Raw genomic sequence first — 14,854 nt, 5'->3', positions numbered from 1 at the left:
GGGCAGTTTTCCAATCCGACCGCATGGACTTTGTCCAGAAGCTCCCCCCTCGTTAGGGCAGAGGAGACCGACTTCCCACGTGAAAGGCAGATCTGCTCTCCACGAAACTAATGAAAATGGCTTGATGGCCTGTGTCATACGCTGCTGGACTTTTAGCTTGAGTCTAAGCTGTGCATGGGCTTGTCTGTGGTAGCAACTGAAGTTCAGAGGGTGGTGAGCTACATCGCCCCTCCTGGTCCCAACATGGAACAGCGCACTCAGTAAGATCACTTCAACTTAAGCAGCCCTGAAGGGCACAGAGACGTTGCCTATGACCGCACTTTAAGGCATCTTGATTGAGCCATGGACCTTTAAAGCATTCAGCTGCGCCTCGTCCGGATGAGCTATCCATCGTCCAAGGCCTTGCGCTTGCGCGTGCCAGCTGGCGCGTACGCCGACCATGCTCTGTGTCGTTAGCCCTGTACCATGTGAGCCAAGAAGTCCCTGGGCTTTGGAGACGGGTATGTCTTTGGCATCAAATGATACGAGCGCAGCAAAGGAAAAGGGGAATTAGCTCAAATGGTAGAGCGCTCGCTTAGCATGCGAGAGGTAGCGGGATCGATGCCCGCATTCTCCAGCAAGAGCTTTTATCCAAGGTCCACGCAAAGAGACTGACAGAGGCCACGGCGCTTGCTGGGTTAACGTGAAAAAGCTGTTTTGGCCCGTACGGGGATCGAACCCGCGACCTTGGCGTTATTAGCACCACGCTCTAACCAACTGAGCTAACCGGCCTCGGGGACCGAGCGCCCGTCAAGCAGGAACGACAAAGGAGCTCCCAGTGACGACGATCGATGTACATGCAAGAAAAATGTTTCTCTCGGGCCGTGAAAAACAGAAGAGGAGCTCTCGTGTTTCTGCCCGGTTTCGAACCGGGGACCTTTCGCGTGTTAGGCGAACGTGATAACCACTACACTACAGAAACCAGCTACACTCCTCGAGGCCACCTTGAGATTCCACAGGCCACATGGGACCAGTACAGCTTGACTTTGGACTGACGTACTGATCAATTCTTTACATGGTGAAATACACCTGCACTTTACCGTGAGCCAGGACCCTGCGTCTTGGAGACTTGGCCGTACCGAAATCAGCCACTTTGCCCGTGGCGCAGTGGCCCTTTCTTTGATTTTCCAGCGAGGCGCTGAACACATTACTCCGACAGCAGTCACAATCGCAGGGCAGTTTTCCAATCCGACCGCATGGACTTTGTCCAGAAGCTCCCCCCTCGTTAGGGCAGAGGAGACCGACTTCCCACGTGAAAGGCAGATCTGCTCTCCACGAAACTAATGAAAATGGCTTGATGGCCTGTGTCATACGCTGCTGGACTTTTAGCTTGAGTCTAAGCTGTGCATGGGCTTGTCTGTGGTAGCAACTGAAGTTCAGAGGGTGGTGAGCTACATCGCCCCTCCTGGTCCCAACATGGAACAGCGCACTCAGTAAGATCACTTCAACTTAAGCAGCCCTGAAGGGCACAGAGACGTTGCCTATGACCGCACTTTAAGGCATCTTGATTGAGCCATGGACCTTTAAAGCATTCAGCTGCGCCTCGTCCGGATGAGCTATCCATCGTCCAAGGCCTTGCGCTTGCGCGTGCCAGCTGGCGCGTACGCCGACCATGCTCTGTGTCGTTAGCCCTGTACCATGTGAGCCAAGAAGTCCCTGGGCTTTGGAGACGGGTATGTCTTTGGCATCAAATGATACGAGCGCAGCAAAGGAAAAGGGGAATTAGCTCAAATGGTAGAGCGCTCGCTTAGCATGCGAGAGGTAGCGGGATCGATGCCCGCATTCTCCAGCAAGAGCTTTTATCCAAGGTCCACGCAAAGAGACTGACAGAGGCCACGGCGCTTGCTGGGTTAACGTGAAAAAGCTGTTTTGGCCCGTACGGGGATCGAACCCGCAACCTTGGCGTTATTAGCACCACGCTCTAACCAACTGAGCTAACCGGCCCCGGGGACCGAGCGCCCGTCAAGCAGGAACGACAAAGGAGCTCCCAGTGACGACGATCGATGTACATGCAAGAAAAATGTTTCTCTCGGGCCGTGAAAAACAGAAGAGGAGCTCTCGTGTTTCTGCCCGGTTTCGAACCGGGGACCTTTCGCGTGTTAGGCGAACGTGATAACCACTACACTACAGAAACCAGCTACACTCCTCGAGGCCACCTTGAGATTCCACAGGCCACATGGGACCAGTACAGCTTGACTTTGGACTGACGTACTGATCAATTCTTTACATGGTGAAATACACCTGCACTTTACCGTGAGCCAGGACCCTGCGTCTTGGAGACTTGGCCGTACCGAAATCAGCCACTTTGCCCGTGGCGCAGTGGCCCTTTCTTTGATTTTCCAGCGAGGCGCTGAACACATTACTCCGACAGCAGTCACAATCGCAGGGCAGTTTTCCAATCCGACCGCATGGACTTTGTCCAGAAGCTCCCCCCTCGTTAGGGCAGAGGAGACCGACTTCCCACGTGAAAGGCAGATCTGCTCTCCACGAAACTAATGAAAATGGCTTGATGGCCTGTGTCATACGCTGCTGGACTTTTAGCTTGAGTCTAAGCTGTGCATGGGCTTGTCTGTGGTAGCAACTGAAGTTCAGAGGGTGGTGAGCTACATCGCCCCTCCTGGTCCCAACATGGAACAGCGCACTCAGTAAGATCACTTCAACTTAAGCAGCCCTGAAGGGCACAGAGACGTTGCCTATGACCGCACTTTAAGGCATCTTGATTGAGCCATGGACCTTTAAAGCATTCAGCTGCGCCTCGTCCGGATGAGCTATCCATCGTCCAAGGCCTTGCGCTTGCGCGTGCCAGCTGGCGCGTACGCCGACCATGCTCTGTGTCGTTAGCCCTGTACCATGTGAGCCAAGAAGTCCCTGGGCTTTGGAGACGGGTATGTCTTTGGCATCAAATGATACGAGCGCAGCAAAGGAAAAGGGGAATTAGCTCAAATGGTAGAGCGCTCGCTTAGCATGCGAGAGGTAGCGGGATCGATGCCCGCATTCTCCAGCAAGAGCTTTTATCCAAGGTCCACGCAAAGAGACTGACAGAGGCCACGGCGCTTGCTGGGTTAACGTGAAAAAGCTGTTTTGGCCCGTACGGGGATCGAACCCGCGACCTTGGCGTTATTAGCACCACGCTCTAACCAACTGAGCTAACCGGCCCCGGGGACCGAGCGCCCGTCAAGCAGGAACGACAAAGGAGCTCCCAGTGACGACGATCGATGTACATGCAAGAAAAATGTTTCTCTCGGGCCGTGAAAAACAGAAGAGGAGCTCTCGTGTTTCTGCCCGGTTTCGAACCGGGGACCTTTCGCGTGTTAGGCGAACGTGATAACCACTACACTACAGAAACCAGCTACACTCCTCGAGGCCACCTTGAGATTCCACAGGCCACATGGGACCAGTACAGCTTGACTTTGGACTGACGTACTGATCAATTCTTTACATGGTGAAATACACCTGCACTTTACCGTGAGCCAGGACCCTGCGTCTTGGAGACTTGGCCGTACCGAAATCAGCCACTTTGCCCGTGGCGCAGTGGCCCTTTCTTTGATTTTCCAGCGAGGCGCTGAACACATTACTCCGACAGCAGTCACAATCGCAGGGCAGTTTTCCAATCCGACCGCATGGACTTTGTCCAGAAGCTCCCCCCTCGTTAGGGCAGAGGAGACCGACTTCCCACGTGAAAGGCAGATCTGCTCTCCACGAAACTAATGAAAATGGCTTGATGGCCTGTGTCATACGCTGCTGGACTTTTAGCTTGAGTCTAAGCTGTGCATGGGCTTGTCTGTGGTAGCAACTGAAGTTCAGAGGGTGGTGAGCTACATCGCCCCTCCTGGTCCCAACATGGAACAGCGCACTCAGTAAGATCACTTCAACTTAAGCAGCCCTGAAGGGCACAGAGACGTTGCCTATGACCGCACTTTAAGGCATCTTGATTGAGCCATGGACCTTTAAAGCATTCAGCTGCGCCTCGTCCGGATGAGCTATCCATCGTCCAAGGCCTTGCGCTTGCGCGTGCCAGCTGGCGCGTACGCCGACCATGCTCTGTGTCGTTAGCCCTGTACCATGTGAGCCAAGAAGTCCCTGGGCTTTGGAGACGGGTATGTCTTTGGCATCAAATGATACGAGCGCAGCAAAGGAAAAGGGGAATTAGCTCAAATGGTAGAGCGCTCGCTTAGCATGCGAGAGGTAGCGGGATCGATGCCCGCATTCTCCAGCAAGAGCTTTTATCCAAGGTCCACGCAAAGAGACTGACAGAGGCCACGGCGCTTGCTGGGTTAACGTGAAAAAGCTGTTTTGGCCCGTACGGGGATCGAACCCGCGACCTTGGCGTTATTAGCACCACGCTCTAACCAACTGAGCTAACCGGCCTCGGGGAGCGAGCGCCCGTCAAGCAGGAACGACAAAGGAGCTCCCAGTGACGACGATCGATGTACATGCAAGAAAAATGTTTCTCTCGGGCCGTGAAAAACAGAAGAGGAGCTCTCGTGTTTCTGCCCGGTTTCGAACCGGGGACCTTTCGCGTGTTAGGCGAACGTGATAACCACTACACTACAGAAACCAGCTACACTCCTTGAGGCCACCTTGAGATTCCACAGGCCACATGGGACCAGTACAGCTTGACTTTGGACTGACGTACTGATCAATTCTTTACATGGTGAAATACACCTGCACTTTACCGTGAGCCAGGACCCTGCGTCTTGGAGACTTGGCCGTACCGAAATCAGCCACTTTGCCCGTGGCGCAGTGGCCCTTTCTTTGATTTTCCAGCGAGGCGCTGAACACATTACTCCGACAGCAGTCACAATCGCAGGGCAGTTTTCCAATCCGACCGCATGGACTTTGTCCAGAAGCTCCCCCCTCGTTAGGGCAGAGGAGACCGACTTCCCACGTGAAAGGCAGATCTGCTCTCCACGAAACTAATGAAAATGGCTTGATGGCCTGTGTCATACGCTGCTGGACTTTTAGCTTGAGTCTAAGCTGTGCATGGGCTTGTCTGTGGTAGCAACTGAAGTTCAGAGGGTGGTGAGCTACATCGCCCCTCCTGGTCCCAACATGGAACAGCGCACTCAGTAAGATCACTTCAACTTAAGCAGCCCTGAAGGGCACAGAGACGTTGCCTATGACCGCACTTTAAGGCATCTTGATTGAGCCATGGACCTTTAAAGCATTCAGCTGCGCCTCGTCCGGATGAGCTATCCATCGTCCAAGGCCTTGCGCTTGCGCGTGCCAGCTGGCGCGTACGCCGACCATGCTCTGTGTCGTTAGCCCTGTACCATGTGAGCCAAGAAGTCCCTGGGCTTTGGAGACGGGTATGTCTTTGGCATCAAATGATACGAGCGCAGCAAAGGAAAAGGGGAATTAGCTCAAATGGTAGAGCGCTCGCTTAGCATGCGAGAGGTAGCGGGATCGATGCCCGCATTCTCCAGCAAGAGCTTTTATCCAAGGTCCACGCAAAGAGACTGACAGAGGCCACGGCGCTTGCTGGGTTAACGTGAAAAAGCTGTTTTGGCCCGTACGGGGATCGAACCCGCGACCTTGGCGTTATTAGCACCACGCTCTAACCAACTGAGCTAACCGGCCTCGGGGACCGAGCGCCCGTCAAGCAGGAACGACAAAGGAGCTCCCAGTGACGACGATCGATGTACATGCAAGAAAAATGTTTCTCTCGGGCCGTGAAAAACAGAAGAGGAGCTCTCGTGTTTCTGCCCGGTTTCGAACCGGGGACCTTTCGCGTGTTAGGCGAACGTGATAACCACTACACTACAGAAACCAGCTACACTCCTCGAGGCCACCTTGAGATTCCACAGGCCACATGGGACCAGTACAGCTTGACTTTGGACTGACGTACTGATCAATTCTTTACATGGTGAAATACACCTGCACTTTACCGTGAGCCAGGACCCTGCGTCTTGGAAACTTGGCCGTACCGAAATCAGCCACTTTGCCCGTGGCGCAGTGGCCCTTTCTTTGATTTTCCAGCGAGGCGCTGAACACATTACTCCGACAGCAGTCACAATCGCAGGGCAGTTTTCCAATCCGACCGCATGGACTTTGTCCAGAAGCTCCCCCCTCGTTAGGGCAGAGGAGACCGACTTCCCACGTGAAAGGCAGATCTGCTCTCCACGAAACTAATGAAAATGGCTTGATGGCCTGTGTCATACGCTGCTGGACTTTTAGCTTGAGTCTAAGCTGTGCATGGGCTTGTCTGTGGTAGCAACTGAAGTTCAGAGGGTGGTGAGCTACATCGCCCCTCCTGGTCCCAACATGGAACAGCGCACTCAGTAAGATCACTTCAACTTAAGCAGCCCTGAAGGGCACAGAGACGTTGCCTATGACCGCACTTTAAGGCATCTTGATTGAGCCATGGACCTTTAAAGCATTCAGCTGCGCCTCGTCCGGATGAGCTATCCATCGTCCAAGGCCTTGCGCTTGCGCGTGCCAGCTGGCGCGTACGCCGACCATGCTCTGTGTCGTTAGCCCTGTACCATGTGAGCCAAGAAGTCCCTGGGCTTTGGAGACGGGTATGTCTTTGGCATCAAATGATACGAGCGCAGCAAAGGAAAAGGGGAATTAGCTCAAATGGTAGAGCGCTCGCTTAGCATGCGAGAGGTAGCGGGATCGATGCCCGCATTCTCCAGCAAGAGCTTTTATCCAAGGTCCACGCAAAGAGACTGACAGAGGCCACGGCGCTTGCTGGGTTAACGTGAAAAAGCTGTTTTGGCCCATACGGGGATCGAACCCGCGACCTTGGCGTTATTAGCACCACGCTCTAACCAACTGAGCTAACTGGCCTCGGGGACCGAGCGCCCGTCAAGCAGAAACGACAAAGGAGCTCCCAGTGACGACGATCGATGTACATGCAAGAAAAATGTTTCTCTCGGGCCGTGAAAAACAGAAGAGGAGCTCTCGTGTTTCTGCCCGGTTTCGAACCGGGGACCTTTCGCGTGTTAGGCGAACGTGATAACCACTACACTACAGAAACCAGCTAAACTCCTCGAGGCCTCCTTGAGATTCCACAGGCCACATGGGACCAGTACAGCTTGACTTTGGACTGACGTACTGATCAATTCTTTACATGGTGAAATACACCTGCACTTTACCGTGAGCCAGGACCCTGCGTCTTGGAGACTTGGCCGTACCGAAATCAGCCACTTTGCCCGTGGCGCAGTGGCCCTTTCTTTGATTTTCCAGCGAGGCGCTGAACACATTACTCCGACAGCAGTCACAATCGCAGGGCAGTTTTCCAATCCGACCGCATGGACTTTGTCCAGAAGCTCCCCCCTCGTTAGGGCAGAGGAGACCGACTTCCCACGTGAAAGGCAGATCTGCTCTCCACGAAACTAATGAAAATGGCTTGATGGCCTGTGTCATACGCTGCTGGACTTTTAGCTTGAGTCTAAGCTGTGCATGGGCTTGTCTGTGGTAGCAACTGAAGTTCAGAGGGTGGTGAGCTACATCGCCCCTCCTGGTCCCAACATGGAACAGCGCACTCAGTAAGATCACTTCAACTTAAGCAGCCCTGAAGGGCACAGAGACGTTGCCTATGACCGCACTTTAAGGCATCTTGATTGAGCCATGGACCTTTAAAGCATTCAGCTGCGCCTCGTCCGGATGAGCTATCCATCGTCCAAGGCCTTGCGCTTGCGCGTGCCAGCTGGCGCGTACGCCGACCATGCTCTGTGTCGTTAGCCCTGTACCATGTGAGCCAAGAAGTCCCTGGGCTTTGGAGACGGGTATGTCTTTGGCATCAAATGATACGAGCGCAGCAAAGGAAAAGGGGAATTAGCTCAAATGGTAGAGCGCTCGCTTAGCATGCGAGAGGTAGCGGGATCGATGCCCGCATTCTCCAGCAAGAGCTTTTATCCAAGGTCCACGCAAAGAGACTGACAGAGGCCACGGCGCTTGCTGGGTTAACGTGAAAAAGCTGTTTTGGCCCGTACGGGGATCGAACCCGCGACCTTGGCGTTATTAGCACCACGCTCTAACCAACTGAGCTAACCGGCCTCGGGGACCGAGCGCCCGTCAAGCAGGAACGACAAAGGAGCTCCCAGTGACGACGATCGATGTACATGCAAGAAAAATGTTTCTCTCGGGCCGTGAAAAACAGAAGAGGAGCTCTCGTGTTTCTGCCCGGTTTCGAACCAGGGACCTTTCGCGTGTTAGGCGAACGTGATAACCACTACACTACAGAAACCAGCTACACTCCTCGAGGCCACCTTGAGATTCCACAGGCCACATGGGACCAGTACAGCTTGACTTTGGACTGACGTACTGATCAATTCTTTACATGGTGAAATACACCTGCACTTTACCGTGAGCCAGGACCCTGCGTCTTGGAGACTTGGCCGTACCGAAATCAGCCACTTTGCCCGTGGCGCAGTGGCCCTTTCTTTGATTTTCCAGCGAGGCGCTGAACACATTACTCCGACAGCAGTCACAATCGCAGGGCAGTTTTCCAATCCGACCGCATGGACTTTGTCCAGAAGCTCCCCCCTCGTTAGGGCAGAGGAGACCGACTTCCCACGTGAAAGGCAGATCTGCTCTCCACGAAACTAATGAAAATGGCTTGATGGCCTGTGTCATACGCTGCTGGACTTTTAGCTTGAGTCTAAGCTGTGCATGGGCTTGTCTGTGGTAGCAACTGAAGTTCAGAGGGTGGTGAGCTACATCGCCCCTCCTGGTCCCAACATGGAACAGCGCACTCAGTAAGATCACTTCAACTTAAGCAGCCCTGAAGGGCACAGAGACGTTGCCTATGACCGCACTTTAAGGCATCTTGATTGAGCCATGGACCTTTAAAGCATTCAGCTGCGCCTCGTCCGGATGAGCTATCCATCGTCCAAGGCCTTGCGCTTGCGCGTGCCAGCTGGCGCGTACGCCGACCATGCTCTGTGTCGTTAGCCCTGTACCATGTGAGCCAAGAAGTCCCTGGGCTTTGGAGACGGGTATGTCTTTGGCATCAAATGATACGAGCGCAGCAAAGGAAAAGGGGAATTAGCTCAAATGGTAGAGCGCTCGCTTAGCATGCGAGAGGTAGCGGGATCGATGCCCGCATTCTCCAGCAAGAGCTTTTATCCAAGGTCCACGCAAAGAGACTGACAGAGGCCACGGCGCTTGCTGGGTTAACGTGAAAAAGCTGTTTTGGCCCGTACGGGGATCGAACCCGCGACCTTGGCGTTATTAGCACCACGCTCTAACCAACTGAGCTAACCGGCCTCGGGGACTGAGCGCCCGTCAAGCAGGAACGACAAAGGAGCTCCCAGTGACGACGATCGATGTACATGCAAGAAAAATGTTTCTCTCGGGCCGTGAAAAACAGAAGAGGAGCTCTCGTGTTTCTGCCCGGTTTCGAAACGGGGACCTTTCGCGTGTTAGGCGAACGTGATAACCACTACACTACAGAAACCAGCTACACTCCTCGAGGCCACCTTGAGATTCCACAGGCCACATGGGACCAGTACAGCTTGACTTTGGACTGACGTACTGATCAATTCTTTACATGGTGAAATACACCTGCACTTTACCGTGAGCCAGGACCCTGCGTCTTGGAGACTTGGCCGTACCGAAATCAGCCACTTTGCCCGTGGCGCAGTGGCCCTTTCTTTGATTTTCCAGCGAGGCGCTGAACACATTACTCCGACAGCAGTCACAATCGCAGGGCAGTTTTCCAATCCGACCGCATGGACTTTGTCCAGAAGCTCCCCCCTCGTTAGGGCAGAGGAGACCGACTTCCCACGTGAAAGGCAGATCTGCTCCCCACGAAACTAATGAAAATGGCTTGATGGCCTGTGTCATACGCTGCTGGACTTTTAGCTTGAGTCTAAGCTGTGCATGGGCTTGTCTGTGGTAGCAACTGAAGTTCAGAGGGTGGTGAGCTACATCGCCCCTCCTGGTCCCAACATGGAACAGCGCACTCAGTAAGATCACTTCAACTTAAGCAGCCCTGAAGGGCACAGAGACGTTGCCTATGACCGCACTTTAAGGCATCTTGATTGAGCCATGGACCTTTAAAGCATTCAGCTGCGCCTCGTCCGGATGAGCTATCCATCGTCCAAGGCCTTGCGCTTGCGCGTGCCAGCTGGCGCGTACGCCGACCATGCTCTGTGTCGTTAGCCCTGTACCATGTGAGCCAAGAAGTCCCTGGGCTTTGGAGACGGGTATGTCTTTGGCATCAAATGATACGAGCGCAGCAAAGGAAAAGGGGAATTAGCTCAAATGGTAGAGCGCTCGCTTAGCATGCGAGAGGTAGCGGGATCGATGCCCGCATTCTCCAGCAAGAGCTTTTATCCAAGGTCCACGCAAAGAGACTGACAGAGGCCACGGCGCTTGCTGGGTTAACGTGAAAAAGCTGTTTTGGCCCGTACGGGGATCGAACCCGCGACCTTGGCGTTATTAGCACCACGCTCTAACCAACTGAGCTAACCGGCCTCGGGGACCGAGCGCCCGTCAAGCAGGAACGACAAAGGAGCTCCCAGTGACGACGATCGATGTACATGCAAGAAAAATGTTTCTCTCGGGCCGTGAAAAACAGAAGAGGAGCTCTCGTGTTTCTGCCCGGTTTCGAACCGGGGACCTTTCGCGTGTTAGGCGAACGTGATAACCACTACACTACAGAAACCAGCTACACTCCTCGAGGCCACCTTGAGATTCCACAGGCCACATGGGACCAGTACAGCTTGACTTTGGACTGACGTACTGATCAATTCTTTACATGGTGAAATACACCTGCACTTTACCGTGAGCCAGGACCCTGCGTCTTGGAGACTTGGCCGTACCGAAATCAGCCACTTTGCCCGTGGCGCAGTGGCCCTTTCTTTGATTTTCCAGCGAGGCGCTGAACACATTACTCCGACAGCAGTCACAATCGCAGGGCAGTTTTCCAATCCGACCGCATGGACTTTGTCCAGAAGCTCCCCCCTCGTTAGGGCAGAGGAGACCGACTTCCCACGTGAAAGGCAGATCTGCTCTCCACGAAACTAATGAAAATGGCTTGATGGCCTGTGTCATACGCTGCTGGACTTTTAGCTTGAGTCTAAGCTGTGCATGGGCTTGTCTGTGGTAGCAACTGAAGTTCAGAGGGTGGTGAGCTACATCGCCCCTCCTGGTCCCAACATGGAACAGCGCACTCAGTAAGATCACTTCAACTTAAGCAGCCCTGAAGGGCACAGAGACGTTGCCTATGACCGCACTTTAAGGCATCTTGATTGAGCCATGGACCTTTAAAGCATTCAGCTGCGCCTCGTCCGGATGAGCTATCCATCGTCCAAGGCCTTGCGCTTGCGCGTGCCAGCTGGCGCGTACGCCGACCATGCTCTGTGTCGTTAGCCCTGTACCATGTGAGCCAAGAAGTCCCTGGGCTTTGGAGACGGGTATGTCTTTGGCATCAAATGATACGAGCGCAGCAAAGGAAAAGGGGAATTAGCTCAAATGGTAGAGCGCTCGCTTAGCATGCGAGAGGTAGCGGGATCGATGCCCGCATTCTCCAGCAAGAGCTTTTATCCAAGGTCCACGCAAAGAGACTGACAGAGGCCACGGCGCTTGCTGGGTTAACGTGAAAAAGCTGTTTTGGCCCGTACGGGGATCGAACCCGCGACCTTGGCGTTATTAGCACCACGCTCTAACCAACTGAGCTAACCGGCCTCGGGGACCGAGCGCCCGTCAAGCAGGAACGACAAAGGAGCTCCCAGTGACGACGATCGATGTACATGCAAGAAAAATGTTTCTCTCGGGCCGTGAAAAACAGAAGAGGAGCTCTCGTGTTTCTGCCCGGTTTCGAAACGGGGACCTTTCGCGTGTTAGGCGAACGTGATAACCACTACACTACAGAAACCAGCTACACTCCTCGAGGCCACCTTGAGATTCCACAGGCCACATGGGACCAGTACAGCTTGACTTTGGACTGACGTACTGATCAATTCTTTACATGGTGAAATACACCTGCACTTTACCGTGAGCCAGGACCCTGCGTCTTGGAGACTTGGCCGTACCGAAATCAGCCACTTTGCCCGTGGCGCAGTGGCCCTTTCTTTGATTTTCCAGCGAGGCGCTGAACACATTACTCCGACAGCAGTCACAATCGCAGGGCAGTTTTCCAATCCGACCGCATGGACTTTGTCCAGAAGCTCCCCCCTCGTTAGGGCAGAGGAGACCGACTTCCCACGTGAAAGGCAGATCTGCTCCCCACGAAACTAATGAAAATGGCTTGATGGCCTGTGTCATACGCTGCTGGACTTTTAGCTTGAGTCTAAGCTGTGCATGGGCTTGTCTGTGGTAGCAACTGAAGTTCAGAGGGTGGTGAGCTACATCGCCCCTCCTGGTCCCAACATGGAACAGCGCACTCAGTAAGATCACTTCAACTTAAGCAGCCCTGAAGGGCACAGAGACGTTGCCTATGACCGCACTTTAAGGCATCTTGATTGAGCCATGGACCTTTAAAGCATTCAGCTGCGCCTCGTCCGGATGAGCTATCCATCGTCCAAGGCCTTGCGCTTGCGCGTGCCAGCTGGCGCGTATGCCGACCATGCTCTGTGTCGTTAGCCCTGTACCATGTGAGCCAAGAAGTCCCTGGGCTTTGGAGACGGGTATGTCTTTGGCATCAAATGATACGAGCGCAGCAAAGGAAAAGGGGAATTAGCTCAAATGGTAGAGCGCTCGCTTAGCATGCGAGAGGTAGCGGGATCGATGCCCGCATTCTCCAGCAAGAGCTTTTATCCAAGGTCCACGCAAAGAGACTGACAGAGGCCACGGCGCTTGCTGGGTTAACGTGAAAAAGCTGTTTTGGCCCGTACGGGGATCGAACCCGCGACCTTGGCGTTATTAGCACCACGCTCTAACCAACTGAGCTAACCGGCCTCGGGGACCGAGCGCCCGTCAAGCAGAAACGACAAAGGAGCTCCCAGTGACGACGATCGATGTACATGCAAGAAAAATGTTTCTCTCGGGCCGTGAAAAACAGAAGAGGAGCTCTCGTGTTTCTGCCCGGTTTCGAACCGGGGACCTTTCGCGTGTTAGGCGAACGTGATAACCACTACACTACAGAAACCAGCTACACTCCTCGAGGCCACCTTGAGATTCCACAGGCCACATGGGACCAGTACAGCTTGACTTTGGACTGACGTACTGATCAATTCTTTACATGGTGAAATACACCTGCACTTTACCGTGAGCCAGGACCCTGCGTCTTGGAGACTTGGCCGTACCGAAATCAGCCACTTTGCCCGTGGCGCAGTGGCCCTTTCTTTGATTTTCCAGCGAGGCGCTGAACACATTACTCCGACAGCAGTCACAATCGCAGGGCAGTTTTCCAATCCGACCGCATGGACTTTGTCCAGAAGCTCCCCCCTCGTTAGGGCAGAGGAGACCGACTTCCCACGTGAAAGGCAGATCTGCTCTCCACGAAACTAATGAAAATGGCTTGATGGCCTGTGTCATACGCTGCTGGACTTTTAGCTTGAGTCTAAGCTGTGCATGGGCTTGTCTGTGGTAGCAACTGAAGTTCAGAGGGTGGTGAGCTACATCGCCCCTCCTGGTCCCAACATGGAACAGCGCACTCAGTAAGATCACTTCAACTTAAGCAGCCCTGAAGGGCACAGAGACGTTGCCTATGACCGCACTTTAAGGCATCTTGATTGAGCCATGGACCTTTAAAGCATTCAGCTGCGCCTCGTCCGGATGAGCTATCCATCGTCCAAGGCCTTGCGCTTGCGCGTGCCAGCTGGCGCGTACGCCGACCATGCTCTGTGTCGTTAGCCCTGTACCATGTGAGCCAAGAAGTCCCTGGGCTTTGGAGACGGGTATGTCTTTGGCATCAAATGATACGAGCGCAGCAAAGGAAAAGGGGAATTAGCTCAAATGGTAGAGCGCTCGCTTAGCATGCGAGAGGTAGCGGGATCGATGCCCGCATTCTCCAGCAAGAGCTTTTATCCAAGGTCCACGCAAAGAGACTGACAGAGGCCACGGCGCTTGCTGGGTTAACGTGAAAAAGCTGTTTTGGCCCGTACGGGGATCGAACCCGCGACCTTGGCGTTATTAGCACCACGCTCTAACCAACTGAGCTAACCGGCCTCGGGGACCGAGCGCCCGTCAAGCAGGAACGACAAAGGAGCTCCCAGTGACGACGATCGATGTACATGCAAGAAAAATGTTTCTCTCGGGCCGTGAAAAACAGAAGAGGAGCTCTCGTGTTTCTGCCCGGTTTCGAACCGGGGACCTTTCGCGTGTTAGGTGAACGTGATAACCACTACACTACAGAAACCAGCTACACTCCTCGAGGCCACCTTGAGATTCCACAGGCCACATGGGACCAGTACAGCTTGACTTTGGACTGACGTACTGATCAATTCTTTACATGGTGAAATACACCTGCACTTTACCGTGAGCCAGGACCCTGCGTCTTGGAGACTTGGCCGTACCGAAATCAGCCACTTTGCCCGTGGCGCAGTGGCCCTTTCTTTGATTTTCCAGCGAGGCGCTGAACACATTACTCCGACAGCAGTCACAATCGCAGGGCAGTTTTCCAATCCGACCGCATGGACTTTGTCCAGAAGCTCCCCCCTCGTTAGGGCAGAGGAGACCGACTTCCCACGTGAAAGGCAGATCTGCTCTCCACGAAACTAATGAAAATGGCTTGATGGCCTGTGTCATACGCTGCTGGACTTTTAGCTTGAGTCTAAGCTGTGCATGGGCTTGTCTGTGGTAGCAACTGAAGTTCAGAGGGTGGTGAGCTACATCGCCCCTCCTGGTCCCAACATGGAACAGCGCACTCAGTAAGATCACTTCAACTTAAGCAGCCCTGAAGGGCACAGAGACGTTGCCT

The 14,854-nt window shown here is 53.9% G+C and overlaps 29 non-coding genes across 29 annotated transcripts; 11 read left to right on the top strand and 18 right to left on the bottom strand.

Moving 5' to 3' along the window:
- Nucleotides 1-697: 697 nt before the first annotated feature.
- trnai-aau (transfer RNA isoleucine (anticodon AAU)) lies at nucleotides 698-771 on the bottom strand. Its single transcript has one exon. It is a non-coding gene; the product is annotated as a tRNA-Ile (tRNA).
- Nucleotides 772-888: 117 nt separating this feature from the next.
- Nucleotides 889-961, bottom strand: trnav-aac (transfer RNA valine (anticodon AAC)). The gene has a single exon. It is a non-coding gene; the product is annotated as a tRNA-Val (tRNA).
- A 794-nt stretch (nucleotides 962-1,755) lies between these two features.
- Nucleotides 1,756-1,828, top strand: trnaa-agc (transfer RNA alanine (anticodon AGC)). Its single transcript has one exon. It is a non-coding gene; the product is annotated as a tRNA-Ala (tRNA).
- Nucleotides 1,829-2,100: 272 nt separating this feature from the next.
- On the bottom strand, nucleotides 2,101-2,173 carry trnav-aac (transfer RNA valine (anticodon AAC)). The gene has a single exon. It is a non-coding gene; the product is annotated as a tRNA-Val (tRNA).
- A 794-nt stretch (nucleotides 2,174-2,967) lies between these two features.
- trnaa-agc (transfer RNA alanine (anticodon AGC)) lies at nucleotides 2,968-3,040 on the top strand. Its single transcript has one exon. It is a non-coding gene; the product is annotated as a tRNA-Ala (tRNA).
- An 81-nt stretch (nucleotides 3,041-3,121) lies between these two features.
- On the bottom strand, nucleotides 3,122-3,195 carry trnai-aau (transfer RNA isoleucine (anticodon AAU)). Its single transcript has one exon. It is a non-coding gene; the product is annotated as a tRNA-Ile (tRNA).
- A 117-nt stretch (nucleotides 3,196-3,312) lies between these two features.
- Nucleotides 3,313-3,385, bottom strand: trnav-aac (transfer RNA valine (anticodon AAC)). Its single transcript has one exon. It is a non-coding gene; the product is annotated as a tRNA-Val (tRNA).
- A 794-nt stretch (nucleotides 3,386-4,179) lies between these two features.
- On the top strand, nucleotides 4,180-4,252 carry trnaa-agc (transfer RNA alanine (anticodon AGC)). The gene has a single exon. It is a non-coding gene; the product is annotated as a tRNA-Ala (tRNA).
- Nucleotides 4,253-4,333: 81 nt separating this feature from the next.
- trnai-aau (transfer RNA isoleucine (anticodon AAU)) lies at nucleotides 4,334-4,407 on the bottom strand. The gene has a single exon. It is a non-coding gene; the product is annotated as a tRNA-Ile (tRNA).
- Nucleotides 4,408-4,524: 117 nt separating this feature from the next.
- On the bottom strand, nucleotides 4,525-4,597 carry trnav-aac (transfer RNA valine (anticodon AAC)). Its single transcript has one exon. It is a non-coding gene; the product is annotated as a tRNA-Val (tRNA).
- A 794-nt stretch (nucleotides 4,598-5,391) lies between these two features.
- trnaa-agc (transfer RNA alanine (anticodon AGC)) lies at nucleotides 5,392-5,464 on the top strand. Its single transcript has one exon. It is a non-coding gene; the product is annotated as a tRNA-Ala (tRNA).
- Nucleotides 5,465-5,545: 81 nt separating this feature from the next.
- trnai-aau (transfer RNA isoleucine (anticodon AAU)) lies at nucleotides 5,546-5,619 on the bottom strand. Its single transcript has one exon. It is a non-coding gene; the product is annotated as a tRNA-Ile (tRNA).
- A 117-nt stretch (nucleotides 5,620-5,736) lies between these two features.
- trnav-aac (transfer RNA valine (anticodon AAC)) lies at nucleotides 5,737-5,809 on the bottom strand. Its single transcript has one exon. It is a non-coding gene; the product is annotated as a tRNA-Val (tRNA).
- Nucleotides 5,810-6,603: 794 nt separating this feature from the next.
- Nucleotides 6,604-6,676, top strand: trnaa-agc (transfer RNA alanine (anticodon AGC)). Its single transcript has one exon. It is a non-coding gene; the product is annotated as a tRNA-Ala (tRNA).
- Nucleotides 6,677-6,948: 272 nt separating this feature from the next.
- On the bottom strand, nucleotides 6,949-7,021 carry trnav-aac (transfer RNA valine (anticodon AAC)). Its single transcript has one exon. It is a non-coding gene; the product is annotated as a tRNA-Val (tRNA).
- A 794-nt stretch (nucleotides 7,022-7,815) lies between these two features.
- trnaa-agc (transfer RNA alanine (anticodon AGC)) lies at nucleotides 7,816-7,888 on the top strand. The gene has a single exon. It is a non-coding gene; the product is annotated as a tRNA-Ala (tRNA).
- An 81-nt stretch (nucleotides 7,889-7,969) lies between these two features.
- trnai-aau (transfer RNA isoleucine (anticodon AAU)) lies at nucleotides 7,970-8,043 on the bottom strand. Its single transcript has one exon. It is a non-coding gene; the product is annotated as a tRNA-Ile (tRNA).
- A 984-nt stretch (nucleotides 8,044-9,027) lies between these two features.
- On the top strand, nucleotides 9,028-9,100 carry trnaa-agc (transfer RNA alanine (anticodon AGC)). The gene has a single exon. It is a non-coding gene; the product is annotated as a tRNA-Ala (tRNA).
- An 81-nt stretch (nucleotides 9,101-9,181) lies between these two features.
- trnai-aau (transfer RNA isoleucine (anticodon AAU)) lies at nucleotides 9,182-9,255 on the bottom strand. Its single transcript has one exon. It is a non-coding gene; the product is annotated as a tRNA-Ile (tRNA).
- A 984-nt stretch (nucleotides 9,256-10,239) lies between these two features.
- Nucleotides 10,240-10,312, top strand: trnaa-agc (transfer RNA alanine (anticodon AGC)). Its single transcript has one exon. It is a non-coding gene; the product is annotated as a tRNA-Ala (tRNA).
- Nucleotides 10,313-10,393: 81 nt separating this feature from the next.
- trnai-aau (transfer RNA isoleucine (anticodon AAU)) lies at nucleotides 10,394-10,467 on the bottom strand. Its single transcript has one exon. It is a non-coding gene; the product is annotated as a tRNA-Ile (tRNA).
- Nucleotides 10,468-10,584: 117 nt separating this feature from the next.
- Nucleotides 10,585-10,657, bottom strand: trnav-aac (transfer RNA valine (anticodon AAC)). The gene has a single exon. It is a non-coding gene; the product is annotated as a tRNA-Val (tRNA).
- A 794-nt stretch (nucleotides 10,658-11,451) lies between these two features.
- On the top strand, nucleotides 11,452-11,524 carry trnaa-agc (transfer RNA alanine (anticodon AGC)). Its single transcript has one exon. It is a non-coding gene; the product is annotated as a tRNA-Ala (tRNA).
- Nucleotides 11,525-11,605: 81 nt separating this feature from the next.
- trnai-aau (transfer RNA isoleucine (anticodon AAU)) lies at nucleotides 11,606-11,679 on the bottom strand. Its single transcript has one exon. It is a non-coding gene; the product is annotated as a tRNA-Ile (tRNA).
- Nucleotides 11,680-12,663: 984 nt separating this feature from the next.
- Nucleotides 12,664-12,736, top strand: trnaa-agc (transfer RNA alanine (anticodon AGC)). Its single transcript has one exon. It is a non-coding gene; the product is annotated as a tRNA-Ala (tRNA).
- Nucleotides 12,737-12,817: 81 nt separating this feature from the next.
- trnai-aau (transfer RNA isoleucine (anticodon AAU)) lies at nucleotides 12,818-12,891 on the bottom strand. Its single transcript has one exon. It is a non-coding gene; the product is annotated as a tRNA-Ile (tRNA).
- Nucleotides 12,892-13,008: 117 nt separating this feature from the next.
- On the bottom strand, nucleotides 13,009-13,081 carry trnav-aac (transfer RNA valine (anticodon AAC)). Its single transcript has one exon. It is a non-coding gene; the product is annotated as a tRNA-Val (tRNA).
- Nucleotides 13,082-13,875: 794 nt separating this feature from the next.
- trnaa-agc (transfer RNA alanine (anticodon AGC)) lies at nucleotides 13,876-13,948 on the top strand. Its single transcript has one exon. It is a non-coding gene; the product is annotated as a tRNA-Ala (tRNA).
- Nucleotides 13,949-14,029: 81 nt separating this feature from the next.
- trnai-aau (transfer RNA isoleucine (anticodon AAU)) lies at nucleotides 14,030-14,103 on the bottom strand. The gene has a single exon. It is a non-coding gene; the product is annotated as a tRNA-Ile (tRNA).
- Between the last annotated feature and the right edge of the window lie 751 nt (nucleotides 14,104-14,854).

Source organism: Hoplias malabaricus, chromosome 15 (genome assembly GCF_029633855.1).
Source record: "Hoplias malabaricus isolate fHopMal1 chromosome 15, fHopMal1.hap1, whole genome shotgun sequence".
NCBI classification, from domain to species: Eukaryota; Metazoa; Chordata; class Actinopteri; order Characiformes; family Erythrinidae; genus Hoplias; species Hoplias malabaricus.
This window is presented reverse-complemented; position numbering and strand designations above follow the sequence as displayed.